At 31.5% G+C, this 13,190-nt stretch overlaps 1 protein-coding gene and 1 long non-coding RNA gene across 3 annotated transcripts in view; one reads left to right on the forward strand and one right to left on the reverse strand.

Annotated features, from left to right (window-relative positions):
• Positions 1 to 937: 937 nt before the first annotated feature.
• Positions 938 to 13,190, forward strand: part of LOC141456999 (ATP-binding cassette sub-family G member 1-like) — a 204,931-nt gene continuing 192,678 nt past the window's right edge. Inside the window, exons 1-3 of one of the 2 annotated variants that reach the window (XM_074133457.1) lie at positions 1,055 to 1,072; positions 1,252 to 1,375; positions 9,433 to 9,523. The gene's annotated coding sequence lies outside the window, so the exon portion shown is untranslated. Of the gene's footprint in view, positions 1,376 to 9,432; positions 9,524 to 13,190 lie in introns of both variants that reach the window. The other variant, XM_074133454.1, reaches the window with a different exon arrangement.
• On the reverse strand, positions 6,412 to 11,033 carry LOC141457003 (uncharacterized). The gene is made up of 5 exons (XR_012460153.1): positions 9,714 to 11,033; positions 9,341 to 9,508; positions 9,048 to 9,245; positions 7,192 to 7,242; positions 6,412 to 6,713 (listed from the first exon to the last, which is right to left on the reverse strand). It is a non-coding gene; the product is annotated as an uncharacterized lncRNA (long non-coding RNA).

A 13,190-nucleotide genomic window follows, 5' to 3' on the forward strand; every position in this document is an offset into this window, starting at 1 on the left:
TGACACGATTCACTCGCTTTCTTCAGATTAGTACCAGACATGGTTATATCCTATTCACAATTTCTACAACCGTATTTTAACTGTGTCCCCTTGGAGATATGTATGTTCGTTTAGGAATGTCCGGCCCTCTGAGCCAAAGACAACGTACCTTTAACTAAAGAAGATTACAGGCAGATTAAACTTTACTGGACCAAATGGCTTCTTCGGTTGTTAAAAAATTTAATGAGTTAATAATTGAATGAAAATAGGATTCAATAGCTTTACATCCCTCAGAAACAAAAACAGAACAAGTTAAAAAATGTGACGGAGGGGAGACAATCACAAGAATTTTTCTTACAATTCTCAAAATTTTCTTCCAAGTACCAACTTTTTCCCTAATTGTTTAGTAAGCTTCAACAGTCCTTCAAATATATTAACAGGATTTTGAAGGAACGTTTTTTAATACTTGAACATTTTCTTGAAAAGAATTCAAGTAAACATGGAATTGTAGCAAAGTAATTAATTCTCACAAATTTTATAACAATGGAAAAACAGTGCAATTCACTGAAATGGCAGAAGAAAATGATCCCGGTAACTGTCTGAAATAAATTGTTTCAAAAAATGTATATACATTTCAAGCTTTTTCAATGATATTGAGTACCAATGCGAAATAGATTTCGAATATTTGATACAAACTCAAAAGAAGACATATGACAATGTTATTTTCCCTAAGGCACTATCACAAACAATAAGTACGAAAAGAATTTGTTGAATGAATACAATTTACATTCAAAAATATTTAGATTACTCTTTTTCATTCAAATCAATCTTTACTCTTTCAATTGGCAAGATTAACTTGTTTTTAATCGTGCTGAGATTGTGAATAAGTAAACCGATATAAGACCTTGACCGAATCTTTCGTTCTACATCCATTCTCATAACTGATTATGTAATAGAAACGGTCCCACTCTCCGGTCCGTTAGCTGACCAACACAGCTTTTGATTCATACTTTCTCCAGCTAATTCTGGTCATTCACACTAGCGTATAGCTAATAAATAGCTAGTTATCCACGTCTTAGAAATTCCATAAATAGTACGTATTTTTTAGTTGACAGGTTAACATTTTACATACCTAAAACTATATTGTAAACCCTTAGTACCTTCCTGAAGGTTATACTTTGTGTTTACGTGGTATAAGGCTAGTGGTGTTTGTATTTTATAAAGATCTGATTTTGTGATTTCAACTAAAGCTATTGTTTGTGAATATTGTAGATGTTTAAAAAATGATTTTGGCTCAATTCTAGCCGAAATATAAAAATATATATAAAAAATTCTCAAGAAATTCAACAACGAAGGTTATTCATTGAAGAGTTAATTTATAGGATTACTACATTATGTATGTAAAAGTTTTTACCTTTTTTTTATGCTTTATCAATTAAAATAACGTTATATTATTACCTAAAGAATCATACAGTTTTTTTTTGCCCTAAGCAATTAACCTAGTAACACTGCACAATTTGAATAATAACTGTTTCACGTTTTTCTTTTATTACGTTATTCACGTTATAAACATCACTTTAATAATTACCCATCAACATCTTATCCGTTACATCTGTTGATTTAATGATATTATTTTCAAGTTGCAGTTAACGAATCCTAACATTCAAAATTCTTAAAAAGCTTTCGATAAGTAAAGCCAGTTACATTTTATTGGAGATTTATTGTTTTAAATCATGGACTAGAACAGTATATACTTCAATTATTATTTCCCAGCTTGTTAGTATTATGATTTTGGTTTGTATTCCTTTTTTGCTTAGGTTTTTCTTCCATTGTTTGTTAATTCAGTTTTTCTCCAATGAGTGTATCATTTCCTTGTTCTTTTATTTACTTATTTTTGTTTAAATCTCTAATTTGCTGTACTTCTATCCTTCTGCTAGTTTATTTTTCATGTATTTTTTTTATCCTTTACCCTTTTTGCGTTTTCTTGTTCACTTCTAATTTAATTGTAGTTCAGGAATGTTTTATTTTTGGAGCAAACGTTATTTAAGTTTAGTGATTTGTTATGATTTTCAAGTTCTATCAGTAAAAATTGATCTACAAGCCCAAATTCTCCCCATTGGCTCATATGTCTTCCCAACCTCGCATTGGTATCATAAAGAATGCTAGCAGCTAGGGATGGTTTCATTCAATCTATACAATCCACTTTAGGTTCCAAATTCCAATTTACTGAACATAAGTTGAATAGTTTTCAGTAAAAATGCTTAGACTGGCTGAATTAAATGATTTTGTGGGTCACGTTGGCGATGCATTATTGTTTCTTTGGCTCCAATATACATATACGAGTATGTGTACATGATGAGGGAGTTGAATATGGAAATAGCAATTAATTTTTTTGTTATTCGGATTAGAGATGGATCAAGCTCTAATGTATCAAAAGCATCCATGAACATTTATAATTAACATAATTACAAAATATGGACACTAGTCAGAAATCCAGACCTGGACTTCAAAACATACAGCAGGTCTTATCAATCAGACTTGACCTTAGTTCCAGCATCAACCTAGCCAACCAAAGATTCAATACAACTCAAATAATCTGTTATGAGAAGTATGGGTTTCGCTTCAAAATGCAGAGGGGTTACGAATGAACGCTAATTGATAGAGAAGTCTCCTTGAACCTCAGTGTCCTAAAAGGGATCAACCCAGGATAATTTCCTTAAAGAAAATACAGAATCATCTTACTATTTCATTAATTTGGATTTCTGTCTGCATTTTAGATTGCTAACCACTCACAGAGCTCTTCCACAATGATGAATTGCTTGAATCCACTATCCAAGCAATTAGTGCTTAGTATTATCCCTACAGAAGGTTCGAAATCAATAAACAATGGGAAGTGCCTACTCTTTGTCAAACTATCTTCTATCTTTGATTCAGTTAAGAGGGTACTTAAGCTTGTTTGATTTGGTTTAAAAGTTTGTCGAATTCTTAAGCAGTGCCTAAATCAAATATAGAACTTGAATTTTATACTATTTCTCTTTTTCGAGTTAAGCTGATCATACACACGCCTGCAGCAGAAGGCGAATTATAAATTTTACAAACAACCACTCTTTCATACTCGAGGAACAAATTTCATGATGAAAACTGAAAATCCAAAGAAGGTTACAAAATTGTTATTCACATCTAACAAAAAGTGAGAGAAACTGGGGCCAAAAATGAACATTCTACTTGTAAATTAAGTTTAATTTGATAGTCTCGGATAAAGAAGTTAATATCAGACTTAATACAGTGCTTAAACTGTAAAAATAAAGCCGCTTTACTTGAAAGTGATAAATGCCACTAAAGGAAGTATTTTTTAATGAGGAAAATCTATTTATCTTAACGCTTTAAGCTGTGGAATATCAAGGATTTCTGGAGAACAGACTTGAAATTAAGTTATCCTAGTTTCTTAGTAACAGAGAAGAAAGTGGGCTTTAACTAAGAGCTCTTGAAATTCTAACCATTAATTTTAACTTCTTCACTGAAAGTACATTAATTTTATTTGATGTTTTACATGTTTCTGTGTAAATTTTAAATGGTTAAATTTAATACTGTAAAATTTCTGGGGGTTTCCATCCCATTTTTAGAGGTAATGTATTCTCTGGATATAATTAAAATAGAAGAAGTGGAAAAATCAAGATGATTTTGCAGAAGTTTATTTCTGCTTTTATTTGGGGGTTGGTGATGATTTGTGCAAGGCGATCATCATTGATACAAAGAGCCCCTTTATTGGTGCCCCAAAATCCACTCACCCTACAGCGATCCCTTCAAATTAAAAAAATAATTTAAGAGTAAGAACTCAAGTAAATATGAAAACAAAGAATGTTCATTTCAAATTATCATTAACAGAAGCTGAAATTGACTAGCCGTAGCTCCGGAGAAATTGCTGTTCTTGTGGAATATCTTATCTACAGAAATAACCTTGTACTGGTGTACCAACACAATCGAACAATCCACTTAAAGAGAGAAGTGGATTGTGTGCAATTACTAGTACTGCCAACTGCTCATTATCACACTTATACATTCCAACTCTTATCACTTAATATTATAGTGGATAACATTCTATGACCAAGCATTGACTCCTTGAGCGACTACCAGGATTTTTGTGTTTTTAGGTTGCGGTAGTGGTTTGCTTTTATTTTAGGGCACTATTCCCTTTTAATTCTACAACTTAATCAAGTTTTGAAATATTTCAGTAGCAGTTTAGGTTTAGTAACTTAGGTTTACTTAGCAGGGAATGATTAGTGTCAGTACAGCTGCCTCTGTGTACTGTAAATGTTGTTCCAATCAACAGAACAAAATCTAACAAAAGAACAGCCTCCCCAAAAAAATTTATTTGTTGAAATTTAAGTTAAAAGACTTTTTTTCCATTGATTATGGTGACATTAACTCCATTAGGCAACCAATCTTTCTTCATTTAACCGTAGGAATTCCTTCTAATGCTTGAATTTTAAATCAAAAGCGCTCTGCAAAAATCCATCAATGTATGTGCTGCTCATTAATCTTCTTCCTCACTGAATTTATATTCATCTAGCAGGAACAAAGATCAATAATCACAATACAAAAAGAGCATTCCTAGTCTAGTTAATGAACGCGAGGAAAGCGCTAAAAACACATTGAATTCCCAATTTATGAAATGGTTGAATGAATGGAAAAATGTTTTTTTTTTTTAAAAAAACAAAGTGAGGGAGAATCTCTCTCTCCTTCTCTAAAATAGAGGTAGCAAAAAGTAATTGAACAAATCAAGCAACCAATATGTGTCCATTTGGCTGTTTATATAAACAGGTATATATAAACGCTAAATCTATATATGGTCTATGTAGACAAAATGTAACGCTTCATCAGATCATACAGAGCATTTTGAAAACAATACAAACAATGCTTTTTCCTCCAACCTCCCTCCTTTTTTTTTGGCTACGTCAGGCTTTGATTGTGCTATACGTAGATAAAGATAAATATAGCAGAGATTTCAGTGGAAAGGACATATATGAGGTCATGTGCTAGTGTAGGATGTTATTTGAAAAACTAACAAAAAGATGTGACGAAGCATCATGATCGCGTTCAGTGTGTACGTGTTAGAGGTAGTGACGCGCCGAGATGTGTCAATAATCAAGCCCGCAATACCATAGGTCACTGCGAGATCATTCAATTGTTATATTTTTCTTTGGGTTTTCTCTTTTTTGTACCTTTGTTTTAATTCTTTTTTAAAAATTGATAGACATTTTTATCAACGATTTCTTTTTAACACTCTTTTTAGTGAAATGGATTGTTCCACTCTGGGGATCTTTTAAAGATCCTATTTGATGAACAAAAACTTACAAAAGAAAGATTATTGTACAATGACCATCTCTAGGCAATTTCACCTTTTAATATGATAACTGAAGAGAAAAATCAAACGGAATCAAACGGAGCTACCCTTATACTACAAAGCTGTATCTTCAGGAACTGAATATTATTCCAGGTTGAGCGAATATTATGTCTATGTCCATAACTCTAGCCACTATGATGGGGGCAAAATAGCTGAAAAGTAGTGCTGACCATCTTCGAAAGACTGGAAGGTTTATACTCTGGCTCAAGAAAAGCACAAGATTCAGAAAACCTAATTAACAGCAGTGGAAGCAATGAAAGTGATTTCTTTTTTTGGTTCGACAGAATTTTGGCTCGTTCAAATGGCTTTTTAAATTTGATAATCGAATGCAAAAGGGAATTTGATGAATAAGATAAAATATTTCTGGATTCTCTGACATACAGGAACGGCGTGAACTATTACTATAAAGGTAAGTTTAACTAAAAACATTTCACAGGTATTTCATATTAAAACAATCTATAAAAACGAAGAAACCATTCTAACTGATGATTGGAATTCTGTGATGATTGTTTTAACTTACACAATTTGTTTTTAGGGTAATTACAATTTTTATGTCTGAAACTTTTTCCATATTCAGGGTAAATAGTAGCAACAAGAAGTACAATAAAATGATGGACCTCTTTATGTACTTAAAAAAATTAGCCATTCAAAAAATAAAATATAATCATGATACAACTAATCGGTAAATTAAAATCAATTTTTACTCCTAGCGGGAAAAAATGGAATCATGCACTGGTCACAGAAATTGATTTTATTAACGATTTAAAAATAAGAACGTAGAAATAATTGAAATAATAGAAATATTTTAGTTACTTTTTAGTAGAATGATTATTACATTCTGGGTGATAACACAAAAGAACTTGGAAAAAAAATCGCCCAACTTAAAAATGTACTTTATTAACGAAGCTTCTTATGTGAGAATCAGAACATAGAAATTTCAAATCCACTTTCTGATCTTTATAATTTTATTTATCTAAGATAAAATTATCTTAAAAGTTCTGTTAGATACATTCAAACTGCATTAAAAAAAAATAGCATTTGATATTTTATAGTACAAAGTACCTTGTCCTCCATTGGCCTCATTGAACTACAATGAGTTATTAAAACTAATTCAAAAAGAGAGAAAGAATAAAAAAAAATCAATGAATATTATAAAAAATCTACAATATTCAATCAATCTTTTCTTTTGATGCATTTACTGTATGCTCGCAAACTTTCTCTTCAATAGAAATAGGAATTTATATTAAAAGTAGAAAAAATAATATCAATGGCTTACCTTACAGTTGATTCAGCATCCATCTTCCAGATTTTCCAGATTTCCCAGCTGAAACTAGCACTAAACTTTTAACGATTTGATACTAAAATCATTTATTTCACAAATTGAACAAGAACAAAAATGATTAAAACTTAATTTTAAAAAGAAAAAGAAAAAAAGACATCACGATAATCACTCAAGGACATCACTTAATCTCAGAGCTAAGAACTTAATGACGTCATGATCCAATGTAACTAAATAATTAACTCATTATATGTATATTACAAAAAAAAAAAAAAAGCTGTGAAATAAAATAAAAATTTGAAATAACTAAAATATTATTACATTAATTTAAATTGAAATTTTAAATTTAAATTTTACAATGAAAGGAGAATAAAAAAATTTAAGATTAATTTTCAAAATATGGACATATTTATATTTTTTTAATAAACAATTTTTTAAACAAGTTTAAACAATTAATTGAATAAAAAAAATAAAAGAATATGATAATTTTTTAAATAAATTTATTATATAAATGATTATAACGAATTACCCAGCTTCCTCATTGGTCCATTTAGTCATACTCGTAATGGCGGATCTTCAACTTAAAAAAATGTGTAAGTAGAATTAATTTAAATAAACTATTCGACTTAAATAATTAAATACAAGTAAAAAGTTTTAAAAATTAAACCAAATACTTAAGTAAATTATCTTTGAGTAAGATTATTTTGCTGTTTAAATCAAGATAATCTGTCTTTCGCATATCCTAAATGGATTAGCCCCATTTAGTGTGTAAAAGTAATTTAATTCAATTTTCTAATTGTATCAGTCAAAGATACTTCTAAATCGATAAAAAAGAGATGGTTATTTTCTTTTACAATTAAGTTTGGTTTTACTTGGATTAATACAATATAATGTTCGTAAAATCATAAGTGGCTTAAAAGGCCTCTAAATTTTAGTTTGGTGAGAAAAGATTAATTTTTTTTTTTTTTTTTTTTTTTTTTTTTTTTTTTTTTTTTTTTTTTTTTTTTTTTTTTTTTTTTTTTTTGGCGCATCAACAGCTGAGGTTATTAGCGCCCGGAGCTTTTTCCAGTGCACTGCCGGCCTCCGGACAGTGTTCTCTCGTTACAGACAACACTGTCCATCACCGGACAGTGAGCTGTAAGAAGCTCCTAGGAAGAGAAAATCTAAGGGTCAGCTGCTGGATTCGAACCCGGGACCTCCGCGTGGGAGTCCAGTATGCTAACCTCATAGCTAATCCCTTCCCTGAGAAAAGATTAATGAAATTATTTATATTTATTAGTCTTTTATAAGTATTTGACTAATTACTTTAACAAAATTTAGTACTTCTTAATATCTGTAACCAGGAAAATTTGATTTTGGTGGAGTTTAATTTGATTTTTAATTGAATGTCAAATTTGAGTGAATGAGTTGAAAATTATTAATTTTGTTATTCAAATATTTAAGGCAGTCGGTATTACATTGTGACTTTTGGAACAAATAGTGATAAAATTTAAGTTTTTTTTTATTGTGAGAAGATTGTGTACTATATTTAAATATGTTACTTGACTGAAAATCCGTAGTCTTTTTAAAAATAGTTTATGAATGTGGCCACATAATGGCCGGTTATGTTTTTGGTTATTTAAAATCATGTTTTGGCAGTTCGGAAATGGATGCGTTTCTATTGGAAAGTAATCTAAGTTGTGATAATAGTGCACTGCGAACAAATGGGGGTTTTGTGCCCCCAGTTATGTATAATCCTGATGGAGTTTATACATCTTACAGTTCTTGCGTGATGAACTCTAGTTCTTTACATCACTCTCTAGTTCTTTTGAAAAGTTCAAGAAGAGCAGATTAGGTATAATAAATTAACTGGTGCCTAAAAATACACTTTCTCTGAAAGCTCTAAAGATTTTTTGAAAATGGTTACCACATAATAAAGGCAATCAGGTCCTCTACGGTGAGAATGAGGTAATCAGGGATTACCACCTCTACTCAGGCTGATATCTGTCAGCAACCCAATCCAGTGCAAATACTCATTGTAAATTATAATTATAAGTCAGGTTCTCTACGGTGAGAATGAGATAATCAGGGATTACCACCTCTACTCAGGCTGATATCTACCAGCAACCCAATCCATTGCAAATACTCATTGTAAATTATAACAATGTGTAAGTGTGAGAATGTTTGTCGCTTTTCAGGAGATGGTGTTTGCCTAATAGGTATGTGAGACCCCAAATAGCTGCTTTATAAAACCTACTCTGCAGTCCTTAGGGACTTCGTATGAATGTTAAGGCTGTTTAGCACCTTTTGATTTTATAGAAAGTTCGGGACGCCAACAAGGCACCTAACATCACTCAGAAAATGCACGTCCTATCCTTTTTATTAAAGAAAATTTAATATAGGTACCTGTTTTTCCTGTTGATTTACTCGTAGAGGCTTATCTGAGTTAATTATTTTGCTAGCAGAATAGTAACAGCTCATAGTTCTGTCTAATATCCCAACATCTCTCTTTCAAAATATAACCTTCAAAAATTATTTTTCCAAAAATTTGTCAAAGCAGTTTTCTTCGAATTATTTAGTCTATAAGCTCAATCTTTTAAGGTGCTTGAGGACAGAAGGAATGAATTTAAGTTCTTCTACCTATAGAAACAAAAAAAAGAAGTACATTGTAAAATTAGAAATTTCAGTTCTACACTTACCATATTTACATAAAATTCTTGAAAAGAAGCTTCTGCTTCTCAATAGGCTTCTTTATAATCATCCTAATATCTTTTACAATTTCATTTTGCAGGCGGTTTCGTGTGTAAGTGCAGTGCAGTGCAGTGAAGTGACCAGTGTGTGATTGCTTTTCTGATGGTGCCTGAAATCTTAAACATTTAAAGGTATGTTCAATCATTTTAGTTTAAATTTTGATTGCTGTACTTAAAAACTAACCTGCACATTTTTTGCTGCTTAGCTTTTGTTTTTTTGAAACTTTTTATTGAGAATGGTTAATAAAACTCCAATTAGCAGTAATTATTATTTCATTAAATGTATTATTTACGTGTAATTCCATAAATACATCACACTTACCTTAATGGTTATTGCTATTTATAAGAAAGCACTATTTTTTAAAAAAAACTTTTGTTACCAGGATATTTTAGTTGAACAAGTTAAACTATGGGTACTCATTTTTGAATTTCTAATTTTAGGCTTAGAACTATGAACAAAATATAGATGTCCGTTAATAACCTGTACGCTAACAGGTTATAACGGCATATTGCAACTTTGTTACTGAAATATAGGGAAATTAAATCTCCCACTTCTAGGTTATAAAGTTAAATACGATTATTAAAGGAAATCCTGAAACCTTCAACTTGTAAAGTTATTATCATCTGAGTTACTATAGCCTTCTACTTTTGCTTACTTTTTATAACCTTTACAATGTGATTAGATCTATTATATTCTACAATATTTTGTGTACATTTTATTATATTCTTTCTTGCAAATTTTAGAATATTTCTGTCATCTGTGTACAAAATTAATTGAGAGTTGTTAAGGTTCTTCTGGTTCTATCTAGTAACATAATTAAACTAAGTCTAATTAAGCTATAAAAAATAAGATTTCATGAAATAATACAATTCAGGATCATAAATTAATAAGCTGTTTTTCTGCTGAATAAACAGAGAAATGGGATGGATTTTCATATCTGCTTTTTTTTAAAAAATGCAATCACAATAAGCTGGCTTCTATCTTTTCTGCTTTTAAATATTCATCAGTGGAAATTAGGTCATAACTCATGCAAATAGATGTAGTGGATTGGCCAAAAGCGTTCTAGTTTATTCGGGAATTGCTCTTTTATGGGTGACCTGTTATTAAAATTAAAAAAAAAAAAAAACGTATACTGGATATGGTTTAAGCTGGTGCTCGTCATTAGACACACTTGAGTTCACTGGATAGTTAAAAGTGCTTTGAATATATGAGTAGTTCCGCCACTAGGAAAGTGCCGTTTCAGTTTGCTGTGAATGGTAATACGGTTAAGCCACTGAACAGGTCATAATATTGAATTATGTTCCGTTTTAGCTATCCTGAAACGGTGAAATACGCTGACCAAAATATTTTTCTATCAAACGGGTCCATTTCGTGAGTTGCTTCAAAACAGTAAGTAATGTCTTCTACGCTATTTGCTTGTAATTGAAGTGGCTAAGTAGTGGATTAATTATAGAAAAAAAGAAATAATTTTGTCATAGTAATTTTTAATTTACTCTGAAACTGGACACCTACGAATTGCGTAGAAATTTCTAACCAACCCTCAGCTCTATCTTATAAAGTACCCTTGGTCATCTTAGAAATCTCATAGTTTTAGTGACTCTAGGACACTTGTACATCTATTCTCAGACCATTATCGATTTACTGACATGGTTTAAACGAATGTGTGGAGCAAGACAGCTATGAATAAGTTGAAAGATTTCCTTGGTGGTACCCTTAACAACACACCATTTCTAGGCACCTACTTGAAGCTTGACAACACCATCGTTATGGGCAGAAAAATAAGACTAACCACAAAGTTAGAAATCTAAACTCCACATGACGTACTTTCAGACTTAACCAAGCAGCTAGTTGATAGTTTTATATGTAAGCTTTGATTTCCATTATATTATAAACAAAATTAAAACTTCATAATTTTAAATTGCGTCGAGAAGTCCAGTACAACTTAGTTCACAGTTGAGTTTGCAGCGTAGTTATGCTTCTACTGTTTGTTGATGCAACCTATTTATTTATTTATTTTTAGACCACATGTTATTTATTAATTAGAATATCATTTCAAGGAGACCAGATGGTGCCTGGCAGACTTTTATTTATGTATTCATAATTTATATTTTTCTATGTGAAATGGCTTCTCAGCTTGTTCCCCCCCCAAAAAACGGTTGCATGTGGTTTATTAGGTGCCACCATCGGACATGACAATAAGTTTTTGGACCAATACCTCAATTTTCCTATTTTATTTTATTTTTCTTGACTTTCCTTTGGCATTGGCTTTCGCCATACAGCCAGCATCGACTAAATGCTTATCACTAGAATATCACTCACTCTCCATTCTTACTTATAAATACATTCGCTTCACACATTCATCCCTCTACTATACACAACTATTTACATACAAACTTACAACTAATGGATGGATCAGTACTTTATATTCCTGTCATCCTTATAGCTTAACCTGAATTTTAAATACTCGTTCATACATATTTCTTTTGCTAGCTCTGCTACAGATTTAAGCACATAGATGTTGGTGGAGAATATTATGTCTTCCTAGCGAAATGGTGCATCTAAATACCTGTATATGTCGTCAAACATTCGTTTCCTTTCTACTCCACTTAACGTGGACATATCATTATTACATGTTTGAAATCCTCCTCCTCATTGCAATCTACGCAAAGAGGAGGAGGGCCTTTTGTTGATCCTGTGTAGATAAGCTCCGCACACCGCGTGGTTTGCTCTCAGTCTGCTTATTGTCGTAACAACCCATTTATTAGTGATAGTTCCCCTTAAACTGATCTGCCATAGTCGTATAGAATCCTCCCTTTATTACCATTACTGTAATCTGTCTGCCATTTTTGTAGTGCTGTTTTTGGCTAATTGTACCCTTGATATCGGTTTGCGGTAATTCATAATTAGCCAATTCCTCCACTATTGGTGGGCTTCCTTTGCAAGTTTATCACCAATTTCATTTTCTTTTATACCACAATTCCCATTTTTCTATTATTCCTATTTTATTGAGTTTTCCTAAAAGAAAAAATGGCTGTAACGATTTTCTTAAAACTTGGCATAGTTCCCATAGCTTTTATTAAGGAAAATTTCTACCAAAAAAAACTTTAATAAGGATTTATTTCTGGACAATATGATTGGTTAGGTTTGTTTCCAAAGTGGCTTTTCTATGGATTGATTTTTTTTAAAGGAGTTTTAATTGATTTGTTTTCGAAAATTGAAGCTTTAAAGAGGGCATGTATATTATATTGAATATTTTCGTCCATTTTAAGTTTACAGAAAATCGAATTAAGTCAACAGCTGTAAAAGAAAACCTTGTTAACTGTCCATAATGGATTTTTCGGTTTCTTTTTTTTTTTTTGTAATTGTATTGAAGCGGGGTGTTCCTCAAGGAAGCATCTTAGGACCTATCCTTTATGTTATATACACAGCAGACATACCGGTCCATCCTGAAACTGTCCTCTTAACTTATGCAGATGATACCGCTATACTTGTAACTTCACACAGAAACCTTCAAACTTATCTCTTTTCTCTTGAGGAATGGTTTAAAAAAAATGGAAAATCAAGTTAAATGAAACCAAATCTCAAAATATTACTTTTACTCTCCGCCGGATCACTCTTCCTCCGATCTTCTATGACTCAATTCCAATGCGTCCTGCCAATGTTGTCCGTTATCTTGGGCTTTATTTAGACAAAAGACTGACTTGGAACCCTTGCAAAAGACTTAAACTAACTGAAGTTAACTGGCGATTTCGACTGGTTAAAAGACTACTAGACCAACATTCAAAACTTTCACTTTAT

The sequence above is a fragment of the Rhodnius prolixus genome, unplaced genomic scaffold (assembly GCF_049639745.1).
Source record: "Rhodnius prolixus isolate KJV_2025 unplaced genomic scaffold, Rpr scaffold_10, whole genome shotgun sequence".
NCBI classification, from domain to species: domain Eukaryota; kingdom Metazoa; phylum Arthropoda; class Insecta; order Hemiptera; family Reduviidae; genus Rhodnius; species Rhodnius prolixus.